Here is a 12106-nt window from a genome sequence, read left to right on the forward strand (position 1 = left end):
TCACACCTGAAGATTCTATATCCTGGAATATTGAGCTGCCAGTCCTGCCCTTCCCTCAACCATGTCTCTGTGATAGCAATAATATCATATTCCCATGTGTTAAATCAGTGCCCTCAATTCGTCTGCCTTACTTGTAAGACTCCTTGCCTTAAAATAGATGCAATCCAGCCTTGCATTATTCGCTTGTGCCTTAACAGGTCTATAATTGCTGGGACTTCAAGACTGACTTAATTTCTTTTCTATATTTGGCTGTGCATCACCCCCGACTGTACTTCCACTCTGTATCCCATCCCCCTACCAAATTAATTTAAACCCGCCCCCAACAGCACTAGCAAACCTCCCAGCAAGGATGTTGGGCCTGTTGCGGTTCAGGTGCAACCCGTTCGACTTGTACAGGTCCCACCTTCACCAGAAACAGACCCAGTGATCCAGGAAAATAAAGCCCTCCCTCCTGCACCATGTCTTCAGCCATGTAATTCATCTGCTCTGTCCTCCTATTCCTATACTCATTAGCACGTGGCACCAGGAGTAATCCAGAGATTAAAACCTTTGAGGTCCTGCTTTTTAATCTGCTACCTAGCTCCCTAAATTCGTGTTGCAGGACTTCATCCCTCTTGCTACCTATGTCGTTGGTACCAATGTGAACCACGACCTCTGACTGTTTACCCTCCCCCTTCAGAATCCCTGCAGCCGCTCTGTGACATCCTTGACCCTAGTACCAGGGAGGCAACATACCATCCTGGAGTCAGGTTTGCAGCCACAAAAATGCCTATCTGTAACCCTTACGATAGAATCCCCTATCACTATAGCTCTTCCATTCTTTTTCCTCCCCTCCTGTGCAGCTGAGCCACCCGTGGTGGCACAGATTTGACTCTTGCTGCATTCCCCCAACAGTAACCAAAGCGGAAAATCTGTTTGCGAGGGAGTTGGACCCAAGGGACTCCTGCACTATCTGCCTAGTACATCTACTCTGCCTGGCAGTCACCCATTCCCTTTCTGCCTGAGCAGTTTAGTTTAGTTTAGAGGTACAGCACTGAAACAGGCCCTTCGGCCCACCGAGTCTGTGCCGACCATCAACCACCCATTTTATACTAATCCTACACTAATCCCAGATTCCTACCACATCCCCACCTGTCCCTATATTTCCCTACCACCGACCTATACTAGGGGCAATTTATAATGGCCAATTTACCTACCAACCTGCAAGTCTTTACCTGCGGTGTGATCACCTCCCTGTACATGCTATCCACAATGATCTCAGCCTCGTGGATGCTCCACAGTGTCCCCAGTCGCCACTCCAGATCCAAAACACGGATTTCGAGTAGCTGCAGCTGGAGACACTTCCTGCACGTGTTCGCCCTGGACACTGGAAGTGTCCCTGACTTCCCGCAATGCACAGGAGGAGCACTCCACATTGCCGAGCTGCCCTGTCATGACTTGCCTTTAATTTACTCCCTTAAATTACTCAAAAATTTGAGATTATTTACACAAGGGACCTTGATTCCCTAAAAAAAAACACTACTTACTATATAAAAAAAATGAGTAATAATGACTAGTAATTATTAATAAATTATACTAATTTAAAAAAAACACACTTTAGTTATCCTAACCTTATCACATAAGGTAGGCTTTGAGGTTTTTACAAAAAAGAACTTTCTCTCCCCGATTTTTTTCAGCTATTTACAAAATACTAACAACCCTCACTTACCCAACCAATTAGCTTACAGATTTCCTGTGATGTCATGTAAGTTTTTTTCCTCTTTTGAAACTCAGCACGCACCGAGAGAGAGCCTGCCGCCTGCCGCCGCTCTGGTCTGAGTAGGTGAGAGCCTCAAGCCCTGCTCTCTCTTTTATACAGGTCCCACTCCGGATCCGCCTCCTCCCAGGTCCGCCTGCCACTGTCCCGGTCTGAGATTGGTGAGGGCCTCGAGCCCCGCTCTCTTTATACAGGTCCCGCTCCAGATGTGCCTCCTTCCAGGTCCGCCTGGCGCCACTGTGGTCTTCAGGTAGGTCAGAGGGTATAGCGACTACACGGCAAGGGGTCAGATCAGAAGTGGTGGGGTCAGAGGGAAGTGAAGGGGAAGAAGGATCTGGAGGGGCATTAGTCCCCATCAGCTGCGTTCCTTAACACCCGAAAGGAAGAAAAAAAGTTTTTTATTAATGCGTCGGATAAGACGAAGGATGAAATGAAACTGCGGAGTAGAATAGCTTTGAGATAAGGTGAGGTGACGCTTCTGGAGAGAGAGGTCCAGTGTGTATATGTGGCAGCACATGGCACTGAGTGTGGATCTCAGGATGCGGTGAGAACTGCAGTCCGAGGAACGTTGTATTTCTCATAGATACCTGTAATCCTGGGTGGATTCAAAACATGAAGGATGAAACTTAGTTGGAACCCACTTGGAATAAGTCGGAGCTGGAGACAGTTGCTGAGGAAGGAGATGTGGCCGTGAAAACGAGTTTTGGTAGACACTTTATCAAACACCAGAAGGGAAATAGAATGCAATGATGTTGAACAAGGTAAAAGAGAGAAACGAAAATCCATGGGAGAGGAGAGCAGAACTTCTTCAAGGTAGGCATTCCTGGAAGAAAACTGGCAGTGATTTAAACACTAAAATAAAAGCAAAATACTGCAGATGCTGGAGATCTGAAATAAAAACAAGAAATGCTGGAAATACTCAGCAGGTCTGGCAGCATCTGTGGAGAGAGAAGCTGAGTTAACGTTTCAGGTCAGTGACCTTTCATCAGAACTATACAGATACAAGTATTTAATACTGTTGAAGTAGATTTTAAGAGGGGATAATGGTTTCATTGCCATTAAATGCAGTACACAGTAAATAACTTTGGAAATATGGTGAAAGTTAGGAATGTAGGAACGGGGTAAGCCATTTAGCCACTCAAGCCTGTTCTGCCATTCAATGAGATCATGGCTAATCTGTGATCTAATTAATTTCCCCTTTGCCCATATCCTTATTACCTAGTATCAATTGCCATTTGGAGAAGAGAGTTCCAAACTTTTCCCACCCTTTGCCTGTAGAAGTGTTACCTGATTTCACTCCTGAAAGATCTGGCTCTAATTTTTAGACTATGCCCCCTATTTCTAGACTCTTCAAAGAGTGAAAATGGTTTCTCTCTATCTACCCTATCTGTTCACCTTAAGATTGCCCCTTAACCTTAGAAATTCCAGGGAAAAATGCAGTGGTGAAGAAAGATTGGATAGGCTGGGGTTGTTCTCCTTGGAACAGAGAAGGCTGTTGGGAGATCTGATTGAAATATACAACATTTTGAGGGGCCTAGATAGAGTGGAGTTGAAGGGCCTATTCACCTTAGCAGAGAGGTCAGTGACCAGGGGGCATAGATTTAAAGTGATTGGTAGAAACATTAGAGGGAAGATAAGGGAAAAACGTTTTCACCCAAATGTTTTGTATAACTGTAGCATAACCTCTACCCCCTTGTATTCTGGTGGGGGTCTGGAACTCACTGCCTGAAAGGGTAGTTGAGACAGAAACCCTCAACTCATTCAAAAGGAGTCTGGATATGCACCTCAAGTGCCGTAATCTGCAGGGCTATGGACCAAATGCTGGAAAGTGGGATTAGAATAGGTGGATCGTTTTTCAGCTGACACAGACATGATGGGCCAAGTGGCCTCTTTCTGTACCTTAAACTTTCTGTGATTCTATACAGTCCAAGTTTGTGTAACATCTTGTAATTTAACCCTTGGAGCCCAGTTATCCTTTCGGTAAATCTATATTGCACTTCCTCCAAGGTCAGTAGATCCTTCCTAAGGTGTGATGCGCAGAACTGCTCACAGTATTCCAGGTGTGATCAAATTGAGGCTTTGTATGACTGGAGCTAAACTTCTGTCCTCGTGTGTTCTGGTCCTTTAGCTATAAAGGCCAGCATTCCATTAGCCTTTTTCATTCTTTTCTGTATCTGTTCATGACATTTTAATGATCTTTATACACGCCCTCCCCATGTCTCACTGAACCGCAGATCCATTGGTTTTAGCTTTTCACTATTTAGAAAGTGCCCTAGTCTATCCTTTTTAGGTCCAAACTGGAGCAGTAGTGAAGCAATCATAGTCCAGTCCGATTTGCACGAGAATTTGAATAAAGCAATTACAACTTCAAAAAGAGAGTATTTGTACATTTCCAAATCAATGCTAAAACTCACTGGTGTGAATGATTACATAGTTTACCAAAGTTCAAATTGTCAACCCATTGAAATGTGCCTAATTACCAGGCAGCTGAAATAGAACCTGATCTGCAGGAATTACTGCCAACTGGTTGATCAGTTGACCACTGAGCTATGGAAGTGGGAGTGGAATTTTAATGCAAATCAAATTTTATCGTAAAGCTCTTTCAACTCGACAGTCAGGACTTCTTCAGATGCTTCCACTGTCTTTATGCTGTGCTGCATTGATGTACCCCAAACTGTAGCAGGTGCTAGGAAAATAGGTGAGGTTATTTGAAAAAACAGATCAATTATAGGATGATGCAACCAAGAAAGAGGTCATTCAGTCCATCGTGCCATTACCAGCTCTCTAAACATGGTATTTAAACTCATTTTACACTATATGCGGGAAATTACAGTACATCTGTATGTGGAATGTTTTAGTGCTTTTTCCAACAAGAAAATAAGTTGAATGAATAACTGATGGATAAAAGAAATATATTCAGCCGGAAGCCCCAGGTTTAATTCCCAGTCTGCTGTTCAGTGGTCTCAATCAGGAGGCATTAGAGGCACTCAATTGATTTCAGTTCTAAATGAAGGAAGGAGAAATTCAGACAGGATTCTTGCTCAAGTTATCTTTTTAGTGATCCTAATGAAAAATGCGTACCGGTGGACATTGTGTGAGAAAACTATCAAGCTCAGCTGAAATGCTTCCTTTGGTTGTTTAAACCTGCACTACTCATGATTCAGATTTGCAACAACAACTTGTATTTATATAATGCCTTTCACAAAGAGAAACCTCCAAGGTACTCCATAGAGGCTTAATCAGAAATAAATGGACAGTGAGCCAAAGAAGCAGTTTTTGGGAAAGAAGACCAAAAGCATAGCAAGAAAGGTAGGTGTTAAAGAGGGTCTTAAAAAAGGAAAAGGACAAAATATGGAAGAGCTCAGGCAGGTAATTCCACAGTGTGGGGCCTAGGCGATGGAGGAACTTCCGCAAATGATTTTATGCGTGACTACCAATGATACACGAAGAATGGCTTTTTGGCAAGGTGTTGGAAAGTGCAGGGCATTTCTTCACTGCTTCTGGACCTCCACATCACATTGTTTCCATGGAGACTCTATTCTCTATTTGGTCGTCTCAATTCTAGCATCTTGCCTGCTACTAGGTTCTCAGTTTTCTGCCTCTCTGATATACCTCCACTGTTATACTAGATCTGTTGATGTTGTCACGGAACTGTTTTTTCTCCTCTGTTTAAAAACTGTGTGCCTTTAAAACTGAGCACAGTGTGCCAGCAGCTGCACTTGTTTCCTAGGCCACAGCAGGAGAGAGAGGAGGAACAAAGAAAATTACAGCACAGGAACAGGCCCTTCGGCCCTCCAAGCCTGCGCCGATCCAGATCCTCTATCTAAACATGTCGCCTATTTTCTAAGGGTCTGTATCTCTTTGCTTCCTGCCCATTCATGTATCTGTCTAGATGCATCTTAAAAGACGCTATCATGCCCGCGTCTACCACCTCCGCTGGCAACGCGTTCCAGGCACCCACCACCCTCTGCGTAAAGAACTTTCCACGCATATCCACCCTAAACTTTTCCCCTCTCACTTTGAACTCGTGACCCCTAGTAATTGAATCCCCCACTCTGGGAAAAAGCTTCTTGCTATCCACCCTGTCTATACCTCTCATGATTTTGTACACCTCAATCAGGTCCCCCCTCAACCTCCGTCTTTCTAATGAAAATAATCCTAATCTGCTCAACCTCTCTTCATAGCTTGCGCCCTCCATACCAGGCAACATCCTGGTGAACCTCCTCTGCACCCTCTCCAAAGCATCCACATCCTTTTGGTAATGTGGCGACCAGAACTGCACGCAGTATTCCAAATGTGGCCGAACCAAAGTCTTATACAACTGTAACATGACCTGCCAACCCTTGTACTCAATACCCCGTCCGATGAAGGAAAGCAGGCCGTATGCCTTCTTGACCACTCTATTTACCTGCGTTGCCACCTTCAGGGAACAATGGACCTGAACACCCAAATCTCTCTGTACATCAATTTTCCCCAGGACTTTTCCATTTACTGTATAGTTCACTCTTGAATTGGATCTTCCAAAATGCATCACCTCGCATTTGCCCTGATTGAACTCCATCTGCCATTTCCCTGCCCAACTCTCCAATCTATTTATATTCTGCTGTATTCTCTGACAGTCCCCTTCACTATCTGCTACTCCACCAATCTTAGTGTCGTCTGCAAACTTGCTAATCAGACCACCTATACTTTCCTCCAAATCATTTATGTATATCACAAACAACAGTGGTCCCAGCACGGATCCCTGTGGAACACCACTGGTCACACGTCTCCATTTTGAGAAACTCCCTTCCACTGCTACTCTCTGTCTCCTGTTGCCCAGCCAGTTCTTTATCCATCTAGCTAGTACACCCTGGACCCCATGCGACTTCACTTTCTCCATCAGCCTACCATGGGGAACCTTATCAAACGCCTTACTGAAGTCCATGTATATGACATCTACAGCCCTTCACTCATCAATCAACTTTGTCACTTCCTCAAAGAATTCTATTAAATTGGTAAGACATGACCTTCCCTGCACAAAACCATGTTGCCTATCACTGATAAGCCCATTTTCTTCCAAATGGGAATAGATCCTATCCCTCAGTATCTTCTCCAGCAGCTTCCCTACCACTGACGTCAGGCTCACCGGTCTATAATTACCTGGATTTTCCCTGCTACCCTTCTTAAACAAGGGGACAACATTAGCAATTCTCCAGTCCTCTGGGACCTCACCCGTGTTTAAGGATGCTGCAAAGATATCTGTTAAGGCCTCAGCTATTTCCTCTCTCGCTTCCCACAGTAACCTGGGATAGATCCCATCCGGACCTGGGGACTTGTCCACCTTAATGCCTTTTAGAATACCCAACACTTCCTCCCTCCTTATGCCGACTTGACCTAGAGTAATCAAACATCTGTCCCTAACCTCAACATCCGTCATGTCCCTCTCCTCGGTGAATACTGATGCAAAGTACTCGTTTAGAATCTCACCCATTTTCTCTGACTCCACGCATAACTTTCCTCCTTTGTCCTTGAGTGGGCCAATCCTTTCTCTAGTTACCCTCTTGCTCCTTATATATGAATAAAAGGCTTTGGGATTTTCCTTAACCCTGTTTGCTAAAGATATTTCATGACCCCTTTTAGCCCTCTTAGTTCCTCGTTTCAGATTGGTCCTACATTCCCGATATTTTTTCAAAGCTTCGTCTTTCTTCAGCCTCCTAGACCTTATGTATGCTTCCTTTTTCCTCTTAGCTGGTCTCACAATTTCACCTGTCATCCATGGTTCCCTAATCTTGCCATTTCTATCCCTCATTTTCACAGGAACATGTCTCTCCTGCACGCTAATCAACCTCTCTTTAAAAGCCTCCCACATATCAAATGTGGATTTACCTTCAAACAGCTGCTCCCAATCTACATTCCCCAGCTCCTGCCGAATTTTGGTATAGTTGGCCTTCCCCCAATTTAGCACTCTTCCTTTGGGACCACTCTCGTCTTTGTCCATGGTGTCACGTGGTCACATGGTGTGCTGTAACTTTTAACTGTGGATAAAGACTGGCTTCAACCAGTTTGAACTAGAGTGCAGCGAAGCATGTTCTGAAGGACAAAGCTGTCTATTTCTCTTAGCAGGAAAATCTGCATTTATCTTCAGGCTCTGTATTGCCTAAGGAGAGAAAAAGAATCCCTGGAAAAAAAGAACATTTGCTTTCAACAGGGACTCTGTCGTTTGTTTGTGTTTGCTGGAATTCTCAGTAACGTTTCTACTGAAAAACTACCAATTTTAGAATCCAAATAGATCTGTGGCTATATTCCTTGTTAAAAGAACTATATGACGCCTGCTGCAACCGAAGTGTTTCGAATGCCTGTCTGTTAAAAGACTGTTTTGTTGAATTCGCCTGAAGACTTAGCGTGATTTTTTAAAATTTGGGACACCTCACCAACCAGGAAGGTAACTCACCAGGACTTACAACCCAGCTACTTATTTTATTCCTAAGAAATACTAATCTTAAAACCAGTTAAACATTGTTAGTTTTGAATGTATGTGTGTGTGTGTGCACGGAGAGGCTTAGGTTAAATAAGAAGTTATAAGGGGCTGAATTGTATGTCGCCCCATCGGGTCAGATGGTGGTGTGGGGGTGGCATAAAATTGAGCGGGAGGATCTGGAAGGCCTACCCGCCCCGCTCCCGCCTCCGGTCAACTTTACGGCAGTTGGGCAGTGAGAGGGGGAAACGGCCCACTCGCCCAAGGCCAATCTGCTGGCCTTTCTGCCTGCCGGGGGCGGGGAGCCATGGCAGTCGGGCACAGGGTGCCCAATTGAGGGGGGCCCCTGACTCCCAACCCACCCCCGGGACCCAAGACCCAGTGAGGGTATTTAACAGTTATTATGAAGTTAGTAAAAACAGTTACACTTCATTCAACAAGGTATAACTTTTTCAGGGTTTTTACAGTGAGACTAAAAGCGTTAAAGTGGAAGTGAAAGACACACAGAGTGGAAACTTTGCCTAAGTGAGACATAGTCAGAATGCGAAGGTGGTAATTTGGTTCATGTGGGAATTCACTGCAGAGGGGGAAGGGGGAATTGATGTGTGATGTTCCATAATAGAAGATAAGTGATTGGTTGGTGAACATTTTCTCTTTTTATCTTTTCTAAACTAAGGAATTTTAATTGAGGTTAGTATAACATTAATTGGAATAATAAGAATAAGAATCTTCTGATTTATTAGTAAGGTTTTATTAGTTGTGGTAAAGTTTACCAGCAGTAGTAAAATTTACTAGTAGTGGGGCTAGTAGTAGTGGGTTTATTAATTAGAAATTATTTATTTTTCTTAATTAATTTTATTAACACATTATAAAGATGGCAGGGCAGGCGATGTGTTGTGGCTGCAGTATGTGGGAGCTGGTGAATGCCAATGTGATCTACGGCAAACAAGTCTGCAGTAAGTCTTCGGTTCTGATGAAAGGTCACAGACCTGAAACATTAACTCTGCTTCTCTCTTCACAGATGCTGCCTGACCTGCTGAGTATTTCCAGCACGTTCTGTTTATATTTCTGCAGTAAGTGTCTGCGGTTTAGGGAGCTTCGGCTCAGAGTCAATGAGCTGGAGGCTGAGCTACAGGAACTGCGATGCATCAGGGAGGGGGAAGTTACCTGGACATTTTGTTCCAGAAGGCAGTCGCACCTCTTAGGATAGGATCTTCTGATTTGGTCAGTGGTCAGCGACAGGAGGGTGTGACTGTGAGTGAGGCAGGTAGGGGATGGAGAAGGCAAAAGTGGAGCAGTCTCAGCCCTTTCAATTGTTCAACAAGTTTGAGGTTCTTTCTAATTGCATAGATGAGAGCAAGAACTGCAGTATGGATAGCAAAACTGACCATGGCACCATGGTACAGGAAGCCATTCAAGCAGGGGGAACAATTAGGACTGTAGTGTTAGTAGAAGATCGTATAGTCAGGAAGATGGATACTGTTCTGTGCAGCCAGGAGCAAGGGTCAAGAAGGCTGTGTTGCCTGCCCGGTGCCAGGGTTTGGGACATCTGCTCAGGGCTGGTGAGGAACTTGCAGTGGGAGGAGGAGGATCCAGTTGTTGTGGTCCATGTGGGTACCAACAACATAGATAGGATTAGGAAAGAGGTTCTGCATAGACAGTATGAGCAGATAGGGGCTAAATTAAAAAACAGTACCTCAAAGGTTATAATCTCTGGATTATTAACCTAAACCAAGAGCAAATTGGAGTAGGGTAAATAAGATTAGAGGGTTAAATGCGTGGCTCAAAAATTGGTGTGGGAGTAATGGATTTTGATTCATGGGGCACTGGCACCAGTACTGGGGAAAGTGGGAGCTGTACTTTGGGGACGGTCTTCATCTGAACCCTGTTGGGACCAGTGTTCTGGCGAGTCGTATTACTATGACGGTAGAGAGGGCTTTAAACTAAAGAGTGAGATGGTGAGGGAAGGTGAGATAATTTAGGGAGAGAGGAGAAAGCGAGATAGCAATAAGGGAATTGATAATCTGAGTGTGGCAGGAAGGGAAGATTGGAAGGAATCAAAACTGGTAACAGGACGTAGAAAAGTAGTAACTAAAATCAGAAGACAGAAAAAGCGAAGGCAAGCATCAAATGAGATCAGAATGTGGAATAGTGCTAAAAAGACAAAGTTAAGGGCACTCTATCTGCACGCAGCATTCGCAACATGGTAGATGATTTGAAGACACAAATAAAGGTAAATCGTGTTAGGACCAAGGCGGAAGTAATGCAATGTTAATTCAGTCCCACTACTCCACAGGTCACAGCATATTAGTAAAGTTTCCCATCTGGCAGAAACCAACCAAATTAAACACTTTATTTATCCCCCACAATAAAGCACGCCAAACCAAGTTTCTTTAAACAACTGTTAGGACCAGGTGAGAAAGGTGTCCAGGGGCCCCTCTCCACCTTCATGTGGTATTACTGTAACAGGGTTTACTTTTAAATACACTGTGTTTTATCAACTCTTGAAAATGCATGAGAGTGAATGTGTGCGTGAGCGGTGTGGAAAACATTTCGGGGAATGAATATTGTTCAATAAATTGTTAATCTGCTGTTTTAAACCTACAAGAAAACCGGTCACTATGTGACAAGTAAAATACTCAGGGGCTAACGCTTCATTTTAAACAAAACACAATTGTGGTCACCTGGGAGGTGAATAGTGGGAACCACTCACACCCCTTACCACCTGCCCATAACAAATTGAAGGCTCGAACCCAACATTCTGAACAGTCAGACTGTTGCGACCAGGTGAGAAAGATGTCTTCACCTGGTCTTACCGTAATAGGGTTTAATTTTTAAAGCACTGTTTTTTAGCTCCCCCTTGGTGAATCCTTATTCACCGCTTTCCAATTATAAGGCAAAGTAACCAGCACAAACAGGCTTTCTTAGGTTTAAAGAATAAAAGTTGAAATTTATTAAACTTAATCCTAAACTCTAATTTGGTTAACGCCTATGGATACGCAATGCGCCCACGCTAGCATGCTCACGTGATACATACATACAAATAGAGCCAGAAAAGAGCAGAAGTAAAATGAAGTGGAAAGGTTTGAGGCAACATCTGAAGAATTATTGTTATGGTTCTTGGAGCTCACTGTAGAGTCCTTGATTGGAGGTAGATCTTGCTTTTTGTTGGGGCCCAGTATTCTTCTTGAACCTTTCTCGTTGTAGGAGACTTTTCTCTACAGGTGTTCATGTGTCTTCAGTGGATTCAGAGGCTTGTCAGAAAGAGATGGGAGCAGACAGGCGAAAGAACTTCAGTCCAAGAGCAAACCGACTTTCTGCCCAAACTGTTCGTACAAATTCAAAAAACTCAAGTTGCCCAGCAGGTTAGTCATGTGCCTAGCTGGTTTGACCATGTCCATTTGGCCATCGTAGCAGTCAACCTGGAATGCGAGCTCCCCCACCTTCAACGTCTGGTGATCAAAAGTCCATTGTGGGTTGAATGTCAGGGAATGGCTGCTTTGTCCTTCCAAACATTGTCTGTTAATATGCAAATGTCTTTTCCAGCCATGGCTAATCTGTTTAACAAGTCCTTTCTTCACTCCAGTAACAATTTAAAATCAATGTTCATGACAAAATTAATGTGCCACACTCATTCTTGGCAGGTGGGGGCTTAGCAAGACACAACAAAAAAAGTTAATTATTTATTAATAAACCAACTTTTAAACGGTAATGAGATAAATCAATATGTATGAAAAGATTTTAGAACTCCTGAATCTTCCTAACCCTCACGCACACATACAAATAAAATCCAACGGCTAACTGGTTTTAAAAAGTGATGTTTTAAATTAGAGCTGCTTCATAGGAAGAATAAAATAACTGGGTAACTTCTGGTAGGATATTTCTGGAACCGC

General features: G+C 43.8%; 1 protein-coding gene across 1 annotated transcript in view; it reads left to right on the top strand.

Moving 5' to 3' along the window:
• tmem19 (transmembrane protein 19) overlaps positions 1-12106 on the top strand; it is a 57979-nt gene that overhangs the window by 5561 nt on the left and 40312 nt on the right. The window lies entirely within an intron of this gene.

The sequence above is a fragment of the Heterodontus francisci genome, chromosome 18, assembly GCF_036365525.1.
Source record: "Heterodontus francisci isolate sHetFra1 chromosome 18, sHetFra1.hap1, whole genome shotgun sequence".
NCBI classification, from domain to species: domain Eukaryota; kingdom Metazoa; phylum Chordata; class Chondrichthyes; order Heterodontiformes; family Heterodontidae; genus Heterodontus; species Heterodontus francisci.